A 10,153-nucleotide genomic window follows, 5' to 3' on the forward strand; every position below is an offset into this window, starting at 1 on the left:
TAAAGAGACTCTTGCAACAAGATTTCTTAATCCATGGAACTTATGTGTCCTAGTTGCTAAGATAGGGTCATACTCCATAATATAGGTTCTTCGTGAACTTTACTCAAGGTTACGAATTAAAGACTTCACATAGGGATTCGTGAAGTCAGGTCAGACATAATGATTTTGGAAAAGAATGAGAAAAACTCTTCATACATATTTCTCAAGGGTCTTTGACATAGACCTACCTTAGGAATCACAAAATCTGAGACGAAGAGAACTTTGCAATTTCTATCTATCTCGTTCATGATTGAAAATTGACGAAAATTAATCTCGAAAATCAATTAGAACAAGATCAAGATACACGAAATATCAAGGTAAAGATAGTCAGACATGGCTTCACGAATCCCTAAGTGAAGTCTTTAAGTCGTAAACCTAATTATGTTTCTCAGAGGAGACCTAGGTTAACAAAGGACGACTCTACAAGCAACTAGGACACAAAATTTTCAGAAATCAGAATGAAGGGTGGAAGGAAGGGTGGACCAACCCGGTTTATATCCCCCACCCCCTTTATTCCAAAACCTTAACAGACTAGTAATTTTTCCCTATAGAAAGTAAAAATTACAAATTTAGTCCACCAGCTCCAATGGTTTGGTCCACAAGGTCATAGTTTTTAGTTCACACACGTCATATTTTACGTCTGCAAATTAAAATGAATGAAATAGAAAGGTAAAGCAAAAAGAAGTAAAAACTAAAAAGTGAGAGAAAGGGAAACACATGATAGGAAAGACTAAAGAGACAGAGAGTTTAGCATTTTATTTGCTAAAATTGATTATCTGAATGCAACTTTTTCTCAAGATCCAATTTCTTTAGATATCAGGTAAGGAATTTCTTACTTTGTTTCACTTTAGACTTTAGTTAATTAGGTTTTACAGTTACAAATTGAAGAAAGAACTTAATGATATGATATTCACTTTTTTCAAGGGTGTCGGGTTTGATTTTGATGGAGGGTTTGTGATTTTCTGAAGATGATGTAATCAGTAATCATGTTACAAGTAGCTAGTCTACTAGAAGTAGATTATTGAATTAATCAATTTGTCCCTACCAAGGAATCTTGTAAGTATTTTCTAGGGTTTGGGTTTTCTTAGAATTGTGCTAATAGTGTAACTTGCTATTTGAATGAAATTTTAACTTTCTTATGTATGAATTTGGTTTTACTTTGTTAAAATTGTTAGGATCATTCATGGTGATGTTCATAAGTAACTTTCAGGGTTTGGGTTTCCTTAGAATTGTCAATTATGTTAATAATATATCTTGCTATTTGAATAAAATTTTAAATTCTTATGTAAGAACTTGATTTTATTATGTTAAAATTGTTGTTATGTGATACAAATTTGAACTTTCTTATGATTACAGTACAGGTGATATTTACACCACTCTTCGTCAAGGGCCGGCTGAGCGAGGGAGAATTACTACGAAAACATATTTCACACCTCAGTCTAGTCAAATAACTTAAAGAGAAGAAGAATCAATTAGTAGTGCTCCATTTTCATCTCCATCAAATGTTGTAAATGATGAAGTACCAGATGTAACTTTGAACATGAAGAAGTTGTAGAAATGGATACTCAAAATGATCTTGAGACGGGTAGAGGCATTGCATGATGGTATGCGCTGAAAGTATCCTTGCCCGAAAAATCAGTATTGATGGGGTAATTGATTTGTTTATTTATCTAAAAGAACGAAAAGTACGACTAGAGGAATAAGTGATGATCTAAATATTAGTTAATGGGTTTTGTTGGTAAATCTGGTTTTGGTATATTTGAATCAACCTGACTGCTACTACATACATATTATATATATGAAAACATTTTTGCACTGATAGTGTTCTATTTAGCCGATAAGTAATGAAGGTTTCCAAAAAAGGATCAGTTGAAATGTATTTTTTTCGCCATCTGACCAGTTCATTGACATCTTAGAAATGCGGGTTGATTAAGGAATGGTTGATCTGACATCCACTGAAGTAACGTTGCTGCATTTTCTGCGATAAAATCTGTCGTTCTCTTATATGCTAAATAACAGTACTAATAGTCTAGTATGGAAGAAAAAAAATCCCCCCTCCCCCTCCCAAAAATAAATATGCTGGTTCCGCTATTGATTGGAATTCCCAATTATTTGAGTCTCTCTATTTATAGACTTACGAGACTATGAGTAGCTTTGAATTAAAAGTAGGATAACTTGGTATTCAAGCAAATACTTACATGAAATTCTTATTAGGAATTCATGTAAGTATGTGATAAGTTTTTCTTGAAACTACATAAAAGAATATATACTATTGTTAAGGGTATTGGAACCGTGTACAATGATAGTTCATGAAAAATATGTCATATGGACGTATAAACGTAATCGTGTTCAATGACACTCAATACCTAAACCACGATTTACAAACACAGAGTGATTCAGTGAATAAAATTGTCTTTGAAGTATTTATGAGAGTTGTAGCAATGCCAAACATATTTTTTGAAAATAATTTATGTGCATCTGGTTGGTTTGTGATGGGTAGGTATGTGTATGGGAAAACGTAGTGGACAAGTCAATGAACTCAGACTGTCGGGGTACGCATACTAGGTATGCATACCTCTGGTCTTTCACGAATTCAGGCCCTTGGGGTACTTGTAATGTGTACCACCCCCTTTACACGAACTTAGAACCTTAGGGTACGCATATTGGCTCTGCGTATCTGCCTTGCTCTGGAACTCAGTTGACTAGGGTACGCGTATTGGGTATGCTTACCTACCTTGTTCCGAAACTCAGCTGACTTGGATATGCGTACCTACCTTATGTCTAGAATCTCAGTAGTCGTGAAAACTTTTTTTCAATGATTTGAAGCATTTTAAATCGCCATATATTTGAAACATTCAAATGATCAACTTGAAACAAAAATAGTTCTTAAACGATAAATTGTTCTTGACTAAGATTTCTAAGGATCTATGAACACCCATTGATTGAATCATATTTCGAGATATTCAACAAGAAAAACTTGATTTGAATTTTTTTTTTGATTGTACTAAAAATCATACGACATAGTCTCATAAAGATAGAATGGTAATGTCGTGTGTAAATAGGGTGGTTTAGCTCACATACTTCTTTGTCGATGAAATTCTTCAAATGTCTTTGTTTGATCTTCAGTCTTCAATTTTTTGAGGGTTATTCAGTGATGTCTGAGATAATTTTGTACAACTAACACTGACAACAAGCTTGAGATAACAAAACTTGCTAGTTCGACCGAGCAGTGCTCTAACACTAATAGTTGAACAAAATCTTCACTTGAAATCGATCCATTTCACTAAATCACCATTGTAAAGAGAAAAAGAAAGGAAAAAAAACGGCGACAAACAATGAGAAGGAGATGAAGATGGGTGGCTTAAGTTAATTAGGTTTTGGAGGAGTATCATCTAGTGGACGATCGTTCTAAAGACATAAATTGTTTGTAGCAGCGTACGTATTATGTTAGTTGGGTCTTAATTATATGACTATTTTTTATTATCCCCAATATCAAATAGAGTTGTGGTACAAATATACAAAGTGGAAGGCCATATTTTCTACTCTCTCCGTTTCAAAAAGACTCTCCTTTATTCCATTTTCGTCAGTTTCAAAATTGTGTCCAGCTTTTTTATAGTCATATTTTTCCGATGAACTCTCGAATATACCCTTAAATTTTTTATTTTCTTAAATTCATTTTTAACCTGGCCGAATCTAAAATATTAAAGAAATTTTTATAATTAAGAAACAAATATATCCTTCATTCCTTTTAAGAAAATATACATTTGGCTCCAAAAATTAAATTTCTTATAAAGTTTATACTCCATAAGTTCGATATATTTTAATTTTTCTTTTATATTTCGTATTTATTATCCTCGTAACAATTTTAGGTAGTTTCTATTGCTAGCATTTTTATTAAAATAAAATAGATAAGTAACTAAGGGTAGCCAAGTAAAATACTGTGGTCTCTTTAATATTTTGATAAAGTCAAAGCGGACAGTCTTTTTGAAACGAAGGGAATACATAAATTGAATGAGTAATTCTGATTATCACATAAAAACCGTGGATGTCGGTTGCTAAAGCAAAGGTAGAACCATATACACTGTCCGAGATTATGAAGGGTTCTTATTAATATTCCATTACATGAAAGCTTGTGGATAATAAAGCATTGAAACGGCAGGTAAGAATGACCAGCGGTCTATGTCATGAATTTATGCTTGAAGCTGAGACGAAGGAACAACTCTAGAATTTATTGATGTTGTGTTCTTATTACTACTGGTTTGTTGGCTTTTATGTCACACCTAGTATGAGGCTCTGAAGCTTTGCTAATTTTTGTATTTGATTTCTTATTTTGATGCACAACATAACAATATTTGATCGATAAAGAAATAAGTGTGACGAGTTTCGAACTCAGATACACTTTCCGAGATTGTGAAGGGTTCTTGTTAATATTCCATTACATGAAAGCTTGTGGATAATAAATCCATTGAAACTGTAGGTAAGAATGACCAGCGGTCTATGTCATGAATTAATGCTTGAAGCCGAGACGAAGGAACAACTCTAAAATTTATTGATGTTGTGTTCTTATTACTACTGGTTTTTGTTGGCTTTTATGTCACATCTATTATGAGGCTCCGAAGCTTTGTTAATTTTTGTATTTGATTTCTTATTTTGATGTACAATATAACAATATTTGATCGATAAAGTAACTATAGAATTTATTGATGTTGTGTTCTTATTACTTCTGGTTTCTGTTGGCTTTTATGTCACATCTAGTATGAGGCTCCGAAGCTCTGCTAATTTTTGTATCTGATTTCTTATTTTGATGCACAATATAACAATATTTAATCAATAAAGAAATAAGTGTGATGAGTTTCGAACTCAGGATACTTATATGATCATCCGATGACTTTACCGTTGTACTATTATGTCTATTTGATTTTATTTTATTCTTGAGTTACAATTAGAAAAAAAATAAGTTGATCAAGAAAAAGATCGGTGAAATCCCGTCATGAAAATCTATTTCATTATTTTAGTCGGAAAATGTGTCATTTGTCCAAGTATTTTTAAAACACGGTTCAAATGGACGAGTACAAAATGGTTTCGGTGAAATGGACACAAAAAAAAAAATAGCAAGGATGAAACTGGATCCATCCTGACTTAAACTTAAAAAATAACAATGATGAAACTGGATGCATCCTGATGTAAATTAAAAATAAGAAAAAATATTTGAAAATGGGTATGATGAAACTGTTTAAATCCTGGCTATTTTTATATTTTTGTCCTTTTCACGCAGAAATTGTTGATTTTGATCTTTTTAACTAATTTTGTATTTTTTAATTTGTCTATAAGAAATATTATTATTTTTCAATCAATTCAAAGACAACAAATAATGTATTAGACAAAATTGTTATGGACAGCAAATTATCTATCATCCAAGGTAAAAACAAATAAAAAGGAAAACAGTTTAGACTGCAGGCTGAGTGCGTTACTTTGACATTCTTGAGCCATATCCACGGTGTGCTTACGTGAAGCATGTACATCCCTAATGTTAGACCGTAATTACAAACTGGAACGGAGCATGCACTGCAACAGCCCCAACCATATAAACATTTGTCAAGAAACAAAAACAAACAATTGTTTATATGTACAATCCTATCATTGAAATTCTGATCAGGAATCTCCGTTGTTGATTTGTAGGTGGACGCCCTATAAATATCGCTAGATATAATAATGACCCTCGTTTGAATAAGAACAACTTGCGGTGAACAGGGACCATGGTCATAATTTTGTGATATTTTGAATCCTGCAGCTTGAGCACGCATCATTACATTATCTACTGGTCTATACGGATCTAACTAATATTCCCCCACTCTGCAACTTTTAACTGCATACAATCACTCCATACAATCCTGTGCTTTACGAAAGTAAAACCGTGCACATTGCATGTCCTGTCCACGAGGCAATATTATAATAACATTGCTCGAGAATTTCGAGATACGGTAGTAAATTAATCTCAAATGGGTACACTAAATACGACAATTTTGTTACAATTTGTCAACGTGTGCACGAGCCAGGTGCGATGCTAGTTTTTTCTTTTACTGTTAATCGATAAAAATCTGTTTTGAAAGCTGGTGCGATGCTAGCATTGTGCATACGAGTAATATTTAAGAACAGTTGATGATGGTTCCCTAACGACACTTATATTGATTACTTCAACATCCAGCCTTAATTTCTTAGAATGGGTCAGCGTCGCATTGTAATAAAATAGAACGGCTAGAATTACGAGTACAATTGATGGACATTCCGTTAATGGGCATGTTCTTTCTCATTATCCCAATCCTGGCAAAACTGAAACGAGGCTGAATACTTAATTTGGTATGGAAGACCAGTTGTTCTGACTTCTGAGAGGCTTAGAAACCCCACGAGATCTCATGCATTGGTAATATACTCCCTCCCTTACTTTTAAAAGGCCAGTTTTTTTTTTTTGAGAAAATTAAGGAAATTAAGAGAACTAATTATTGAAAGTGATCCTTTAGACACTTGTCAATAAAAGAAGTGAAGTGAAATGGTTCCCATGACATTTGTCAGCCAAAGAAATAAGTAAAATGGTCCACATAACACTTGTCATCAAAAGAACTTAAAAGAAAAATGGTCCCAAAATATTAAAATAACATTTGAAACTGACCTATTTTTTTGAAATATTTATTTATAAAACCTGACCTATTAAAAATTAACGGAGAAAATAATAATTATAATAATGATAATATCGTACAACAATTTCAATTTATATCGTTAATCGGAGTAGCACTAACGTATGATTTGCGCCTAATAACATGAGGGACACATGAACGAATGTATGATTTATCGTCTTTGTTCTATTGGATGAAGATCCCTACACGTAAACTAAACTACATATCTGTCTATTAAGACTGAGAGCAAACGATTGTAACCCAGCTAGAGTTACACCATGTTTGTTTACTCCTGACTCATCTGAGTCGTCTGGATCTGAATCATCTGGATCTGAGTAAAATCACCTGACTCATCTGGATCTGAGTCGATATGTTTGTTTTGAGTCAGATCTGACTCATCTGACTCGGAAATAAGTGAGTCAGTGGTTTGGTCCCATGAGTCAGGGGTATTTTGTTACCTGACTCAAATGAGTCCGAGTTAGGGGTTATGTCTGAGTCAGAGGTCGAGTCAGATCTGACTCAAAATGGAAAACAAACGGTCTGACTGCTGACTCGGTCCGAGTCAGGGGTTGACTCAGATTCAGACGCCGAGTCAGCTGCAAACAAACAAGTTCTTAGCATCACAATTCACAGCCACGGACAGTGTAAACCTCGAGTAGTCAGTTTGGGATGGAACTAATCAGTTTGACTGTTTGGTCTTTTCACACAAAAGATTTGAAAGAAAACAGAACTGGCAGACTTTTTTTTATTGAGATTTCAGTTTTCCTTTTCACTTGCCTGCCTGTGTTCGAAAGACAAAATAAACTCATGAGAAATCTTTTTTGGGGTGCAGTGGAAGGGGGAAGAAGATGGCATGGACGATTTGAATCAAAATACTAGAATTCCGCTGTCCCGGTGGAGAGGGCTAAAACAGGGTGTGAGTATCATTTTTCCTGATATCGGGTGGATTTTTCCTGACACGACGTGAATGTAAAACTTTTCCTGACACGACGTGAATGTATCATTTTTCTTGCCTGACACGGGGTGAAAGTATCACCTTTCTTGCCTGACACGACGTGAAAGTATCATTTTTTCTGAAACGGGATGAAAGTATCACTTTTCCTGAAACTGGATGAATGTGTCATTTTTTGTGACACGGGGTTAGAGTATTACTTTTCCTGAAACAGCGTGAAAGTGTCATTTTCCTGCCACGGCGTGGAAGCATCACTTTTCCTGACACGCGGCACACGCCTGATTGCTTAATGGCTATGTATTCAATAATAGGAAAAGATGGAAGGTATTATTGTCAAGTAAAGAGAAATAAGATATACACTATAAGGAGTTATGATAATTGGACTAAAAGGAAAAGGCATTTTTAGTTTTTCATGTCCCAAAGACTACCACCAAACCATTTCCAATATTTTTATCAAATTGCACATTTGCACTATGTTTCATTTTACAAAAAGGTGGCCATAAAGGGGGCTTCCTCTCTTCAGGCCCTCTGATCGGTTGGCCCAATTATGTTCAAAAAAAGTGGTGGATTAGGTATTCAAATTTTGAGAATAGCCAAGAAAGCATTTATTGTTAAACGCGTGTGGATCAGAGATACTCAAAAAATAAAACTGCATAATGGAGAAAAAATTTAGCAGTGAAAAGGAAATTGATATGCCTGCTGAGGACAACTCTCGTTTAGAAGTTTGGGAAGAATGTGACAAGTGCTTGAGTCTCGGAATCATTCGACTTTCAACATCCATTATGGTAGAAGTAATATTTGGTACGACGAATGATCAAAAAATGGTTGTTTTAGTGATCCTGTCGGAAAAAATACGGTTTCGGTTTTTCAAAAATCATGTTCATGCGACAAACAAAATACTAACAAAGAAAAGAGCAAGAAAACTTGTCGGATTGGTTGATCGAGGCGAGATAATCTTCTTTCCTTAAAGACGTGAAAGTCAATGTTGTACTCTCTTGTCTTTTTATTTTCGTCCTCTATTTTATTTCGTCTATCCTAAAATACTAGTCAGCTTCTGTTTATAATTGTATTTTCTCATCAAACTATCAAATGTGCCCTTCAATTTTTTAATAATTACAAAATCATTTTTAATATCACCCAATCTAAAATCTCTTCATAAAATTGAAACAAATCTATTTCATATCTGTCATGTATACCTCCATTCATTTTCAAAATATTTTTTATTTTCTTTTCTTTTTAAAGTTTTCAAAATAAATTCGATTTTCTCGTTTTCACTTCCTACTAAGAATAGATTTAACATTTTTTTTTTGATCGGTAAAGAAAGAGTTTATTGATCAAAAAAGGAGAGGGTACAAAAGATTTGTACCACACTCAGGGTTACAACAAAAACCAAAGAGAAAGAAAAAATAAGAGAGTAACAAGCTACCTCTTAAAGTTACAAAAAATCGAAATAAAGTTGCGGCCAATTGTTCATTACATCTCTAAAGCTGGCAGATTCATGGTTCTTGAAAACAAGGCACCGAGTAAAAAGCAAATATTTGATCTTGTGCTGCAGATCGACCATTTTGCTCTCTTTATTGTTAAAGACTCTGTCATTCCTTTCAAGCCAAATACTCCACAAAACGGCTACTGAAATCATGTTCCAGATTTGACTTTGCTGATTTGAACTCAAAGAAAGATTCCAAGAGTAAAGCATAGTAAAAATATCTGAAGGCATATTGAAATTCCGATGAAGCTTCTCTTGAAAATGAGCCCATATTTTACCTGCAAATTCACACTGCAAGAAAACATGACTGGCAGTTTCATCCTTATCAAAAAACACACACTTCTGATCCACCTCAATGCCTCTATTTCTTAACATATCTTCTGATGGCAAGCTGTTATGAGCAAGAGTCCAGAGAAAGAATCTTATTTTTGGAGGTACCTTTTGTTTCCAAATGTATCTGAATCTGTCAGTGTTTACTTGATCTACAGGAATGTGAGTAAGAGCTTCGTACGAAGATTTAACAGTGAACTGACCTCTAGTAGCAATTGACCAAACAATTTCATCCTCACCATTCCTGTTAAGAACAAAAGAATTGAGAATTTCTTGTAATTCATTTAATTCCATTCTTACTGCAGCATTTATTCTTCTTGGGATTTGAAGACTCCAAATATGTGCTTCTTCATCAAAGATCTCTGCAATCTTCAAGTTTTTGCTTCCGGAACAGCAAACAAGTTTGGAAATTTGATACTCATAGGAATGTCAAACAACCATGTGTCCAACGAAAAATTAACACCACTGTCAGATTTCACTTTGAATTTAACATGTCTTCTGAAAAAAGAGTTACATTTCATAATTCCTTTCCACAAAGATCTGCCATATGTATTTTTTGGAATTTTTGAAAACCAACCATTTAAATCAGCACCATACTTTTCTTCAGTAGTGTCTCTCCATAAGACCCCTTTTTCAGTTGCAAATCTCCACTGCCATTTGGATAAAAATGCTTTG

The 10,153-nt window shown here is 34.1% G+C and overlaps 1 long non-coding RNA gene across 1 annotated transcript; it reads left to right on the top strand.

The window, feature by feature from the left end:
- The first annotated feature begins 733 nt into the window (after positions 1-733).
- On the top strand, positions 734-1,856 carry LOC113293030. Its single transcript, XR_003332008.1, has 3 exons — positions 734-859; positions 964-1,095; positions 1,396-1,856. It is a non-coding gene; the product is annotated as an uncharacterized LOC113293030 (long non-coding RNA).
- The last annotated feature ends 8,297 nt before the right edge of the window (positions 1,857-10,153 follow it).

The sequence above is a fragment of the Papaver somniferum genome, chromosome 7, assembly GCF_003573695.1.
Source record: "Papaver somniferum cultivar HN1 chromosome 7, ASM357369v1, whole genome shotgun sequence".
Taxonomy (NCBI): domain Eukaryota; kingdom Viridiplantae; phylum Streptophyta; class Magnoliopsida; order Ranunculales; family Papaveraceae; genus Papaver; species Papaver somniferum.